We start from the raw sequence: 15,381 nt of genomic DNA on the forward strand, positions 1-15,381 counted from the left end.
ACTTTTCGAAACTTAGTATGGCACGAATTCGAAATAATTACCCGTATGCCTGGTCCTCGGTTCAAATCTTACAATGTACACCGAATTGAAACATCGATATTAAGTCTCGTACTATGTACATTCAAATGTTGTTTTTAGCCCCCCCACCCCCCCACCCCGCACAAACGCTACATACTTCCTGTATCGTTCAATCTTCCTCTCCTAACCACCTTAGGAAGCTATCGGTTTCCAACACACGTTCATTCTTTATCTCCATGTTTCGATCTCTAAGTCTCTCAACTACACAACCCCTTTCTCCACTCTGTTACCAAATGTATTTACCTCACACACCCGCCATTGCACCCCATGCCAAGCTCTCTCTCTCTCCCCCCTCTCCCTGTCACCCTCTCGCGCTAAATACATGCATTGCCTATCTAGCCCCCCAACCTCTCGTGCATGCGCACGCATGCACGTTGTATATCTAGGTCACTCCCTTGAGACTGTCTCACTCTTTCTTGCGAACGGCGGGCCACACTCGCTCAATCTCGCTCTCTTTATCTGAGTCTCGTTTAACCTCGTTTTCTTTCACACACAAATGATATATCTCCCTGTTCTGGCTTCGATCGACACACTCTATACTCTCTCACACAGATTGTCTATCTAGGTCAGTCCATCCAAGCCGCCACCACTCTTTCGACCTCATGGTGGGCCACGCTCACTCAATCTCTCTCTCTCTCTCTCCGTATGTCTCGATTGACCTCGCTCTTTCTCGGACAAAAATGATATATCACCATGTTTGAGCCCAATTCGACCTATTCACATTGTATACTCTCTCACGCACATCGTCTATCTAGGTTACTCTATCCAACCCGTTTCACTCTTTCGATCACACGACGACCCTATGTGATCGGTTGACCCTGCTTCCTCCCACGCACAAAATATATCTACACGTCTGTGACTGGATCATATCTCAAGCTCTATCTTACAGCTCTCACCCTTGCCAAAAAGCTCAATCGGACAATATCTCTCTAGAGCATATATATTTGTTCAATGAATGTCGGACCACACTCACTTTGTCTCTCTATCTATATGTCTTTCGATTGACCTCGCTTTCTCACACCGTATCTTCCAAGCATTGAAGCTACTACCTCTCCATCCCTCGCAAAGCCGGAGCTATTTACATTGCGAGGGGCACTCCAACCTTGGATTAATTTGTGTAGGCATTTATTCCGGCCGGTTTAGATTATATTTTCGTAGCATTTGGCCCACAACTACTCCAAACACCGTTGCAACCCACGCAACTGCCCTAGTTGATTTACCTCTGGCTCGGTCATCGCTCTCTCACACGTCCTTTCTCGCCTTCAACGTCGCACCATGGTATTATTGAAAAAACTATGTTGTTCTCTTTAATTATTATAAATAAGCTACAAAACTACACACCGATAGTCCACTTGGAATGCAACAAATTTTGACCCACAAATTAAAGTGGTACAAACTACACACCGAGGGGCCCACATGTCATGAAACAAATTTCGACCCATATACAAATTAAAAAATAAAGGACGAGGATCGAACATGCGACCGGGCCTTCAAGCCGCACGTCAAGAGTAGGCAACACACGTAGAATAGCAATGTTTGTTGTACCCCCTTTGTTCACATAATGTTTTTATATTACCACAGCCTAATTAATGGATAACATGTAATATTATTTTTAGTACTATTCGCCTTCACTTACTGGTGGGTTCCATGTGTGCTCTCTCTCTCTCCTCCCCTTCTGCGTTTAGACGCACGGACTAGTAATTTGTACGTGCTTTGCACGTTAGATTAAAAGTAACTATCCTATCTCATAAAAATCAGAGTACTACAATGAATTTATATATGAATAATGCATTAGAAAAAAGCATATAGTTTTATTCCAAAAGAAATGATAAGGGTGTGTTTGTGAAATCTTTTAGTTTTTCAAATTCAAACTTATAATATAGGTAAAATTAATTTGATGTTATAATTTTCATCTTTCCATACTTTCAAGTCAGCGTTTTCTCATAAACTCTATCTCATATGTGTGTTGTCAATCACACATCAATTTAAGTAACTTTGTGTCCCCTTAAGAAAAATAAAGTAAAGTCTAAATCTAAAATTTATAATGATATTTTGAATATTTCACTCAGCGAACAAAAATATTGCCATGCGTACACTTTTTTCTACCGTGTTCTAATTCTATTGAGAAAAAAATACTTCCCTACATGCATGCAACAATATTCATGTGAGGAGCAAATTGCTAATATAGGCCGCTAGACTCTATTAGATGCTTCTGGTGTGTACTGGAGTATGAACTGGAACATTTCACAATATGAGTCTAGGTGCGTGCTCACTTGAAGCTCTAGAAAGATCCTCCCAGCCTTGTTTTGGCGCCCAACCGTGGGAGCGAATCCCACTAACCATAACCGTTGGATCAGTAGGGTTCAACTTTGATAAACGGTGGCGATTCAACCTGCGGAGGAAATCAATGGCTAGCAAACGATTCTGCGTCATGGCGGGTGGCTATCCAAAGTTTGAAAATTGGTGTACTAGAGAAGAAGATAGAGATACAGTATATTTTTACACACGCATTTTTCCTCCGTGCCGAGATGTGGCACACCCTACCGCGCGGTTTCGGGGTCCTCCCGGGTGGTGCACGCATATATTCTTCCTGACGTGGGACGCCCTGCCGCGCATTTTCTGGGTCCTCCTCGGTCGTAGCGCCGAAGCAAGTAAATGAGTTGTCAAATCACGAAAGACCACCTTTCCCGCTGAGTACATCAGTGAAGCACGATGGCTAGCTAGTTGGGCCAGTTCGACCGATTAGCTAGGCCGCCACCACATTTGTTTTTTTACCCCTTTTTTATCTACTTGCCGGCAGGTAAATTTTAATATCCACCGCAGCGTTGCTCTGGTGTTTGGGTGTGGCGGGATTTTTAATTTTTTGATTGACGGGAGCAGGCGCGGTAGGATTTTTAGTTTTTTGATTGATGGGAGCAGGTGCGGCAGCAATTAGTCACGATGACTCCGCCTCTACCCACTTCTCCCTGATGTGAGAAGTCGTCAACTGGTATTTTACCATGGTGAAAACCAAAAGATTCCCCGCTCCCTCTGCCTTCCCGTAGATTGCATTTCCTTTCAGTCGTTTCTCCCCCTTTGCTTCCTCTCCCCATTGCTTCTACCTGGTGCCATGGTAGCACAGCAGATCACGGAGTCTGAGGTGAGGCTCCTGACACAGGAGCTCCATGCCAAGGATGCGGAGCTTAGGGCCAAGGACGTGGAGCTCCGTGAGCTCAAGGAGGAGAGGAGTGCCATGCTCCTCCGTTATGTGTGTGAGTTCACGGAGCTTCAAAAGCGGCAGGCGTCCACCACAAAGATGCTCGAAGCATCGGCGGCATTGCTGCAGAAAGCGGAAGATACAATAGGCCGTTAGGGGAGCCGGCTGGAGAGCGAGCGGGCCGATCGTGACGAGGTGCAGGATCGCCTCAGCCACTTGGTGAACCAAGTTGCCACGCACGTGTTGCGGCTGCGCGATTCCTACCGTCGTGCCAGCGCGACGATGCCGGCCGTCGGGCTAAACCCGTTCGACCACCCGGTCGACTTCAACGAGTTGCGGCTTCCTGACCTGGTCTACTTCTTCACCTATATCTCCGAGGAGCTGAGCCGTCTCCGCGCGATGGTGGGGCCTGAGCTGGACAAGGAGGGGTTGCGGGCTGCCGTCGCCGTTGCCGGGTGAATCCTTTCAGGGCTCCGTCACTGGAATCATTCGTGCCATTGGACGCCGTCTTTGACGAGCTGGCTCCCATCGACCGGGAGCGGGCTCTACGGGCGGTTGCACCCTGCATCACCAACGTCGTGCGCCTCGAGAAGCAGAGGGACTTCAGTGGTGTTTAGGCGCCCTCTGCATGGGCATGTCCATGTCTCAGTGCAACATGACCGTTGGGTCAAACTCAGACGGTGCAGATCAGTCACTGTAGCACAAAGCGTGTGGGTGTGTTTCGTTGCATTCTCATCTCAATATAGATGTTTCCTCTTCGTGTATTTTTGTCAACCTACTAGTGTGGACTCATGCATCCTTCATGCACTCTGCCAAACACCCAAAAGTGGGTCGAGAAGGGAACTTTTGCTCCCATCCCGTGCACCCTTCATACACCCTGCCTAACACTATTCGTGCTTCATATGGTTCCTGTTTCGTGGAGTACTGTAGCACCGTACTCTCCGTGCGTTGTGGACCTAGTTCTTTTAACATTGATCTCACCATTCATTCTCGACCGGACAGTCGAAAAAGCGGTATTATGTTACATATAGGAGTAGTTGACATGCGCACAACATCATTTGTTATCATCATATCTTACTACACTAGCAACAAGATTGTGTAGTACTGACGTATGAACCACTGCACATGCCTAGTGGTAGGAGCACTGTGTATGCTCAAGTGGCTGCCGTGTTTCCCACTCCTCCATCTTAAGAGTGGAAACGCTTGCTGTAATCATTTTTTTCTTCTGAAAAACAGTGGACACGCTCTACCATGCGGATCCTCCTCCAGCCATGCACAAAATTACTCACTTTCGCCGACGTGTGGGACATCCAGCATCGGGGTCCACCAGCCATGCACTAAATTACTCCATAGTAGAGTGACGGTAGACTACCCTGATCGAAGCGCCGCAGTAATGCCCAACGAGCTGTCAAATCACAAAACCCCCTCCTTTCCAGCAGTAAGTTGGACGGATGAAGCAACCATCATTTCACTCTTCTCTCTCAGCTTCCTCTCTACCCAACCCTCGCTTCTGCCTCATCTTGTTCGTCATTTCTTCAAGAAAACCCCGACCTGCTTCTGCCATTGTTCTTCTCTCCCAAAGAAGGAAAGGTGAGCGCATCAATGGTGTTGATTCTGGCCAAGGCCCGGTCTTGCAACCCCGAGAATAATCCTATAACTCCCTCTCTTTTATTCTTTTGGGTTTGTGATTATGGTTTCTTTTCTTTATTTCCATTTGACAGTTTCTTGATGGACACTGGAGCACCGGCCGAAGTGATGTCTATGGCTCCGGCCAGAACCGTCGAGGCTCATGGTACGAAGAAGCGCAAGCACCCTGCCGAGACTACCGCAGACAAGCTCAATTCCATCGCCCTGTCCAAGCCCCCCCCCTCTCCGGGAGCCCTCATTAAGCAAGTCCAGGTAATATATCTTCTTGACGATCTTTTTCTCGATCTTGATCATGTTTTTTCATCTATCACGCAGTACTAGTACTAGTAGTAAAACTTTCTGGGTGATCTTGCATGTGATTTTTGTGTGCCAAATGACGGTTCTAAATTCCTCTTTTGACCAAAACATGCGAGAGGTTGACACTGATTTCTTATAGATTACTTTCAACTACTCCCTATGTCCCTTCTTGTCTTAGATTTGTCAAGATACGGATGTATCTAATACTAAAATGTGACTTGATACATCCGTATCTAGACAAATCTAAGACAAGAATTTTGGGACGGAGGGAGTACTTTATGAACATCAATGCTACCTTTTAAGAGGGTATATTTGCCTCAGTAACTTGTGTTATGGATATTGCATGTAATCCCTCTGCTCTCATGCCTTTGAAGACTTGTTCTAGTGTCTTTGTTCACTCATTTCTGTGCGTATATGTAGTCATATATGGAGTATAATATGAAAATCATCTTATATTTCTGAACGGAGGTAGTAATAAAATATGGTTTCTGTTTGAATTAGAACCAGGTCTGCGGTGGAGATGAAGTTCTCAAAGTCATGCTGTGTGAACTGGAAGACCTGATGATGAGTTCTACTGCTAAACTATCCAGCTGTTGTGTCCTTGTCGCCACGTGTCCTGAACTAGTGTTTTCCTGTAGCATTGTTGTCAGGTGTGTGCTCGAGGCTGTACTTGACCACAACAATTTCCTGGTTGTGCCTTCGATTACGAAGGGTGTGGTTCTTGTAAAGCTTCCCAACAAATCTGATGCGGTGTGTCTTCATCATCATGTTTATGAGTGGAAAGACCACTTTGTTAGGTTCTCCAAGGTTGACAAGATGGTGATGGTGCATGTAGACATCTCACACGAAGTCCATGGCCTAGTCAGTTATACGGGGTTCATCCCGTAGGTCGGTGGCAAAAAATAGTCTAGTTAGTGCAACTTTGCTTGTCTGTAGTAAGTACTATTGTTCAGTACTTGATTTGTGTTTGTGAACCCTGTATTGTTTATTAGTACTACCGCTTTTGGTGTGTGGTCAGTCCTGAGAACGGTCTATGTTAATGTCTGTCCACTCAATTCAGTCTGTATATTTTGAAGTATCCATATCATATTTTTTGTGAGGACGGTCTATCAATTATGGTTACACTCCAATATCTGTATGCATTGCAGGGTTTATCGCACCCACCAGGATTTCCAACCCCATGGATGTTCGGTCCATACGATTTGTCACGACCTTTGGACTATCTTGCTTGTGGGAGTAGGCGGGGCCCCTGCATGCCACGCGTAGTTGGACGATCAATCTTCTGTTTAGTACTTCAACATAGTGATTTCCTGGTAAGGATTCACTTGTGTCACATCAAGTAAATCTTATTGATTTACTGTCTAAATCTTATTGATTTAATGTCATGTTTTCTTTCTTTTCCTGCAATTTTACTATGTAGGTTTTGCCATGTGACATTCATCACAGAATAAACCGTTTGCTTTGCTCTACGATGGCTATTTTTGCAGGTTTCACTTCTTATGTCTTGTCAGTAACGAAGGCACCGTCCATCACTTATATTACTGGAAAAAATTGGATCAGTCTGTTGTCTGTGTACAAGCTGAATCCCTATGATGAACTGCAGTTTGGTTTAACAAAAACGCCACAATTAGTCCTTCTTGCGTTTAAAAGAAATGAAGAAAAAGACTGGATCACGATCACGGATCCTAGTCAAGTTAGAAAGCTGATCATAGCATACCAGACACGATCGCCGCTGTCTCGCACAGATCGAGCACCGGCAGTTGCTCTAGCACTGACAACGGCAGCAGCTCAGTCTGATCCAGCTGAGGATTGGGCACCGACCGCGTCAGCGGATCAGTCTGATCTACCGGAGGATCGGGCATCGACACCGGCACCTGCTCCGACACCGGCACCAGTTCTACAAGGAGCACCATCTACGGCAGCAGCAGCAGCTTCGGCACCTGCACCAACATTTGCACTTGCATCTGCTCTGGCCCGTGCAGTTGCACCGGCAATAGACTGGGCTGCAGTTCGCACTTCATATACCAAAGTCCTTACAAAAACCAACATGTCCACCTTCTTGGTAAGCATTGGCCGCCCAAGTGCTTCATTCTTTTTTCTTTCCATGTTGTTTCACATGATTCACTGTGTTGATCTAACTGTTTGGGTATGTCTTCTTGTTTGCAAACAGAGAATTTCTAGAGCAACGAGGGAGCCGTTCAACAATCCGGGAGACCGTGGCCAAGTTTCTCTTACCATGCGCAACCTTGGTGTGAAAAACCTTCTCAATATACCGTAAGTACAAATGATGGTCGCATGATGATTGATGCTAAAGGATGGTCAAGGTTCAAATCTAAATCATATCTTGCGGTAGGGGAAGATGTCAAAATCGAACTTTCTCGGCAAGGAGAGCTGGTCCAAATCAACTTTGAAATTCTTCAGTAGCAGCACGCAACTGTCGAACTAATCTATCCTCCAAGAGATTTTGATGTAATAATCTGGCATGGTGAAACAAGTGTCCTGTGTGTATAAGTTGTACGACAGTATTATTTATCACATGGTATATTGTTGATAGAATTGCAACTCTGATTGCTGGTTAGGAACTGTCGTTCGATTTCATTCCAACAGTTGCCGTGCCTTATTCAATTTTGTGTATTCGCCTTGCGACAGCATCTAAAACCAGCACTGTACCGATTGCTTGCAATATGAAAAGCGCTGAGGTAGAACACATGGGCCCCCAAACATGCAGGGTCGGCCTGCGGCCCAAAGTCCAGAACCGTGAGCCTATCTGAGTATTATATTCTCAGTTGAACCCCCATAAAAAAAGCTGAACCCCCATAATGCCCGTGCGTTGTAGAGGGAGTATATTTCTCGGCAAGGTGAGCCTGTGATATAAAAGATTTGTATATTTCTTTATAGAGGGAGTATCTCTCAGTTAAAAAATATATTTATGTGTAACTAGTTACTCCTGTCTTTCTACTTCCTTTTGCTGATATGTGGGGCACCCGGCAACGGGGTCCACGTGCCATATGCACAAATTAGAGTGCACAACTTCACGGTAGACACAACCCGGTCGTAGCGCCGCAGTAATGCCCAATGAGCCGTCAAATCACAACCCCCCTTTCGAGCTTTAGCAGTAAGCTGGACGGATGAAGCGGCAATATTTCACTGGGCCTGAATCCCCTTCTCCCTCGTCTGCTTGTTCAGAGAAAACCCCCTATCGGCGATTGCATAGGGTTTTCTCATGGAGAACCAGGTACGAATTCTTCATCCATCCCTGATAAATCCAAGTCCCTTGGTCACAGGTAATCCTAGGATGGCAGCCGCCGCCGTTGATGCATTTTTCTTCCTACTGAATCTAGTGTGTTTCATTTGCAGTGCCCAAAGTGCGAGTACTCTACAGGTTTATGTGCCCTCGGCGAGATGCCACACTTGTTCCTTCTCATCCTAACACAACATTTTGAAACGTGCACAGTATGTTCCTAGAATCCGCTTTTCTATCCGGGAGGGTGGGTTTTTTTTAACATGCTGTGATCTCATATGATTTTTCCTGCAATGTATTATTTGCTCTGCCAGAACACATGTACTCAAGATGCTCGGCCTTGCCATAACTGAATACACTAGTTTAATGGTCGCAGTGAAGACAAGCCATGGATATAAGTTCCGAGTTGGGTTCATGAACCAAGAAGATCGCTGCTATTTTTATCGATGAACTTGGATAAACTTTCTCAAGTATTACGGACTGAAAGTTGGCGCACGAATGTTGATGGAAATAGCAGAACCAGGTCTCATCTTCACTGCGATCTTCCACCCCGACGTCGTTCCAATTGTTCATCCATGTTAGTTTTGTATCTAGTTCTTGCTTGTTGCCTCGATTACTTCTTAATCCACCTATTCTGTCTAACTAATCACAATTTAACTTTAGAAGTAGCAACGAATCTCTCACGAAGATGCTACTTCTAACTAATATTTTCTTATAATTGGTGGCACGTGTAGGTTTTTTCAGAGTTAAGCAGTCTGCTCATTTGTTACTCTGTAATAACTTGGCTGTTACTAATGGCACTGAAGTTGACTGGATCGACATCCACAAGTTCCTACACTTTATTGATCATCTTGAGGTCCTTGTGGGGCGTTTCAATGGTGGAAGGCCACATGGGATATGTGTGCCACTGCTGCACTCGTTGAACAGGTGCAACTATGTCGAGAAACTTATGGTACGAGCTGTTTTCTGTTATATATGTTGTTCATAAACTATTGCTTATACACAGTTTTATAACTGTGATCTTCTTAAAACAGGAACTGCCGAGTTCTATTGTTCCTATACAGATGCCTGACCATGGTCGTGTCAGACTTGCGCTTGGTCACAACATGATGTTTATGTCGACCTACTCAATTCCCCTTGGAGGTGAAAAGATACTTATTCATGGGTGGTCTCAAATAATGAAGGCCCGTCCATCTTGGAGAATAGGACAGAAGATTATGTTCATGCTTTTCCATGGCTCTAAAGCGAATATCCTGTTTATTGACCATGTTGCGAGATGAAGCCGCTTTCAAAAGGTTGTGGATGCGCGGGGTGGCGCGTGGGTCTTGTCCTGAGGCTTGGCGGCCTCACCCTTGGTTAACTGTAGGCAAAGTAGCACTCTTCGAGGCATGCTTTGCACAGTTGAACCTGTATTAGTACTCATACTGCTTTCAGCTTTGGTTGTTAAGTGCCCCTGCTGGTTTCAGTTAAGGTTGTTAAGTACTCCTGCTGCTTTTACAGTCTGTCGTGTTTCTTCAGTCCTGTCTTTCTCCAGCCACCAAAACCAAACCAGCGCCGGCGGGGCCGCCTGCTTCCGCCTCCCATGGCTGGCTGCGCCTGAGCGCACGCATCGCTGCCTCACCGTCTCCTAAATCATTAACGTCGACGTCCTTCGCGAGCTTTGGTGCGCTCGCCATGGCGCCGCCCTCTCGCGTTGTCAACATGGTCAACATACAACAGGAATCGGCAGAAGTAGGTGGAGAGGATGACAGTAGGGGCCCACCACGTCAGCGTATGGAAAAATAAAATGCTTCCTCCTAGTGTTTTCCTGACATCTGGGACCCACGACATTGTGAACGAATATAGTCAATAGACAAGAGAACAACACAAGATTGGCTGACACCTGGGACGTAGCTACTCGAGCAATATTTTTTTTGGTATTATCGAGACGGAGCAGGGCTTGAACTGGGCTGTGGCCTGTCTAGCCCAGGCTTATATTTTATGTTCACCATGTGACCAGCCCAGCTATTTTTTCTTTGTGAAAATGAGCCCAGTTTATTTTTTCTGAAGAATACCCAATCCAGGCCTACTTATTTTTCTATGCCCTGATGGACTACAACTCTTTCAAGACGCCTGCAAATCTTGAAAGTAATATGAAATGGGTTGTAAATATAAAAACAGATGATAAATTGGCAATTACTTTATAATTTCTGAATTTTATTACATTTTTAGATTCCTATTTCACTGGGCATTAACCTAATTTAAATATATCTTTAAAGTACTTTAAATCAGGTTGGACATTTTGGTATTAAAAATAGTTTGGAACCCACAAAAATATGTGAAATTGGCCCTGGCCAACAAAAAAATGACTGCAATAAATTGCATAGGAAGTTGCCATGAGCTATATATAAATTATTAAAAAAAGAGGGAGTGGTCTGACTTGTGGGCCTGTTTAGTTGACGCGTATGCAAGATTTTTTTAGTTATTATATACGTCAACAAATGATTCTAGTAGACGTAACTGTTGGATGTCAATCCAACAACCGTCGTGTTTCTTCAATCTCTAATCTTCTTGCTCCAGCCGCCAAAGCAGCGCCGGTGGGACCGCCTACTCCCGCCTCCCGTGGCCGGCTGTGCAGCCGCGCAGGCCTCAGTGTGACGCCCTCGATTCAATCGTACACTAATCATACACGCAAATGTGTACGATCAAGATCAATGACTCACGGGAGGATATCGCAACACAACTCTAGACACAAATTAAAATAATACAAGCTTTATATTACAAGCCAGGGGCCTCGAAGGCTCGAATACATATGCTCGAAAACACAAGAGTCAGCGGAAGCAACAATAACTGAGTATAGTCATGAGTTAAACAAGATTGCCTTAAGAAGGCTAGCACAAAAGCAGCAACGATCGAAAATGCAAGGCCTCCTGCCTGGGAGCCTCCTAACTACTCCAAGTCATCAGCGGTCGTCACGTAGTAGTAGGCATCCTCCGGGTAGTAGTAGTCATCAGTGGCGTCGTCTGGCTCCTGGGATCCATCATCTGGTCGCAACAATCAGGTATGGGGGAAAAAGAAGTAGCAAAGCAACCGTGAGTACTCATCCAAAGTACTCGCAAGACTTACATCATATCTAAACTAAGTATGCATCTGTATCAAAGGAATGGGTTGTATCTGTGGACTAAACTGCAGAATGCCAGAAGGGAAGGGGAAAGCCTAGCCTATTGAAGACTAGCATCGTCTGGGAACCACCATCTTGCGGCAACAGGGGGGAGTAGAGTAGCATAAAGTAAAGTAGTAGTAGTGTTATCAACCTCGGTCAGAGATCCTTTCTCGACTCCCTGCGAGAAAGCAATCCCAGAGCCATACTATCCAGTTATCATCACAATCCAATTCTCGTCAGCATCCAGTTCGCATCACAAGTATCCAGTTCTAGTTGTATCGATCGGGATACAACTCCAAGTGTCCGTTACCGTAGGACAGGCTATCGATAGATGTTTTCTTCCCTGCAGGGGTGCACCAACTTACCCACCATGCTCGATTAACTCCGGCCGGACACACTTTCCTGGGTCATGCCCGGCCTCGGCCAAACAATACGCCACAACCCGACCTAGGCTTAATAGAGAGGTCAAGCACGCCGGACTAAACCTATGCCCCCAGGGGTCATGGGCCATCTCCCCAGGAACTCCTGCACGTTGCGAGGGCGGCCGGTGAGCATACCTAGCTACCTCCTTCAAAAAGGAAGGTGCTTACCAGTCCAACTCGGCGCACGCCGCTCAGTCGTTGACGTCTATTAAGCTTCGGCTGATGCATACGACGCAGAACGCCCATACTATGCCCACGTGATGGTTAGTGCTATCAGGCCAGAGGCCCGTCGGATCAAATATCCAAATCGTACTGGATTAGGAGCACGCAATAATGAGCAGAGACTCACGATCGATGTGACCCCGTTGCCCCGTCTCGAGTACTTGTGGCAAGGGCTAAGAATGCCTGGCCATGCCTCGTAGTTATCTCGCGGGCACCCTCCAGGTCAACCCGTCTCCACATCACTCGCTATTAAGCTCGCGCGGGTACCCCTCAGGGCCTACCCGTCTTTAGTAACATGGTTCAGTGTAAAGAAATAGTAACCATAGTAACTGTGTGTCTGACACCAAGGGGAAAACCCGAGGAATCACCCCCGGTGAATTCCACTCGATGTTATCATCAAGGTGAACATAAGAGGATCCACCCTCGAGGTTCACAATTGAGGGGTTGCACGACAGAGCCGTAACAGAAGTGGTTAAGGAGGAAATCACCCTCGATGACCTCGACCGTATAGCTACACTATAGAGATCTCATCAGGAGTGATGTAAGAGGTTCCACCCTCGGCACTCGATGGTAACTCTGCAGAGTCGTACAACTAGGGGGTGATGTGTGGTGTCGGGGCCTGGACTTCGATCCCATTGGTCGGGTCTTCAATGATGAAGCAAGGGCAACAAGGACAAGGTGGGGGTCATTGATAGATCACTAACCAACCTATACTAAGCAGTTTAGGATAAACAGGTAAGGTACAAAAGCAGATACAAAGGCAGGTTATGCATCAGGTGATGTGACCCCGTCGCCCCGTCTCGAGTACTTGCGGCAAGGGCTAAGAATGCCCGGCCACGCCTCGTAGTTATCTCGCGGGCACCCTCCAGGTCAACCCGTCTCCACATCACTCGCTATTAAGCTCGTGCGGGTACCCCTCAGGGCCTACCCGTCTTTAGTAACATGGTTCAGTGTAAAGATATAGTAACCATAGTAACTGTATGTCTGACACCAAGCGGAAAACCCGAGGAATCACCCCCGGTGAATTCCACTCGATGTTATCATCAAGGTGAACATAAGAGGATCCACCCTCGAGGTTCACAATTGAGGGGTTGCACGACAGAGCCGTAACAGAAGTGGTTAAGGAGGAAATCACCCTCGATGACCTCGACCGTATAGCTACACTATAGAGATCTCATCAGGAGTGATGTAAGAGGTTCCACCCTCGGCACTCGATGGTAACTCTGCAGAGTCATACAACTAGGGGGTGATGTGTGGTGTCGGGGCCTGGACTTCGATCCAATTGGTCGGGTCTTCAATGATGAAGCAAGGGCAACAAGGACAAGGTGGGGGCCATTGATAGATCACTAACCAACCTATACTAAGCAGTTTAGGATAAACAGGTAAGGTACAACAGCAGATACAAAGGCAGGTTATGCATCAGAATAGGAGCAAACAATTACAATAGCAATATCTAATGCAAGCATGAGAGAAAGGAAATGGGCGATATCGGGATGATCAAAGGGGGGCTTGCCTGGTTGCTCTGGCAAGAAGGGGTCATCGTCGACGTAGCTGATCACAATGGCAGCATCGGTCTCGGGGTCTACCGGAGAGAAGAGGGGGAAGAAACAGTAAATATAAAGCAACATAGCACCACAAAGCATAACATGGCAATAAGATGTGCCGATTGTGACCTAACGTATGGCTACACGATAAAGGTGAAGGGGGAAAACAGCCGGGAATGTTTTCCCGGTTCCGGACCTGTGTCAGACAGGTGACCGGAGGGGGAAAGTTGCGTGTTCTCTATGATAGGGATGTGTGGCGGACGAACGGGCTGCATATCCGGATTCATCTCGTTGTTCTGAGCAACTTTCATGTACAAAGTTTTTTCATCCGAGTTACTGTTAATTTTCTATGCTTTTCCAAAGTTTTAATCATTTTTTGAAATTAATATTATTTTGAAATAAAAGAATAAAATGTTATGGGTACACAGAGTGTAACCAGCCAGGGTGCATGACAAGTGGGGTCAGTCAAAGTCAACATAGTTCATGTTGACTTGGTCAAAAGTGAACAGTGCAGGAGGGTCCTATATGTCATTGACTTAGACATTTTTTTAGAAAGCTGATTTTATTTAAACTAACTGTAGATCCACGTGCCACCGGCTATTAGACTAACTTAGCACTACCTTTAATCCTAAACTAAATTAGTCCTAATTAACACAAGGGCCGGCCACACACGGCCGTGGGCCGTGGCCAAGCCGGCCACACACACACACCACACAAAGCACGCAACACACACAATGCTAGGAGTCAAATCTGTTGTTTTGTTAACACAAGATAACATTTTTTTATTGTTGTAGTATTTACACCATGCATCGAAAGGATTTGGTCCAGTGGGATAAAATAAAGTTTATCAAGTATACATTCTACTCATATTTTTCTTAGCCTTGTTGACAGTTGTTTAACCGCTGTTTAGAGGCTGTCTAGGAGGTTAGTCAATGTATATTTTGCAAAGCTAACTACATCTACAGTGTTAGCAGCAATACAACAAGCAGCGACGCAAGCAGTAACTGCAGCAGCGGAAGTAGCAACGCGGCGGAGGAGCATGCTAGCGGACGGCAGCGGGCGCGCGCAACGCAGGGACAGGCAGGGTTGGCGCAGGGCGCGGGGAGCGGGGCTGCACGGCAAGGCCGGTCGGGGCCAGACGCATCGGTGGGCAGTAGAGCATCGCCCAGCGGCAGCAGCAAGTAGTACAGCAGGCGGAGCTACAGCGAGCAGCACGGGCGCCCAGCGCTTGTGGTGCGTGCGGCGGGCGGGCGCAGGAGCTCAGGCGAGCAGCAAGCCGCGGCGTGAGCAGCAGCAGAGGTAGGGGCGTTGGGCGTGGGCGGCGCGGTCGCGGCGACTATGGGCACGAGCAAGGGTAGGGGCCGGTGCGTGAGGGTGTGGTGACGCACGTGTGGCGGGTCGGCGAGCGTCGTACGGGGCAGGGTTGGAGCAGTAGCAGGCGAAGTAGCACTAGACCACGGCGAGGCCAGCGCACGCGCATAGAAGCAGCCGCAGCACGCACGCACGTACGCGGCAGCTCGGACGAGCTCGGGGACAGCGGCTACCGCGACGAAATCGAGAGAGGAGAGGGGGTTTTGGAAGAGGAGCTCACA

This window comes from Triticum dicoccoides, chromosome 4A (assembly GCF_002162155.2).
Source record: "Triticum dicoccoides isolate Atlit2015 ecotype Zavitan chromosome 4A, WEW_v2.0, whole genome shotgun sequence".
Lineage (NCBI taxonomy): Eukaryota > Viridiplantae > Streptophyta > Magnoliopsida > Poales > Poaceae > Triticum > Triticum dicoccoides.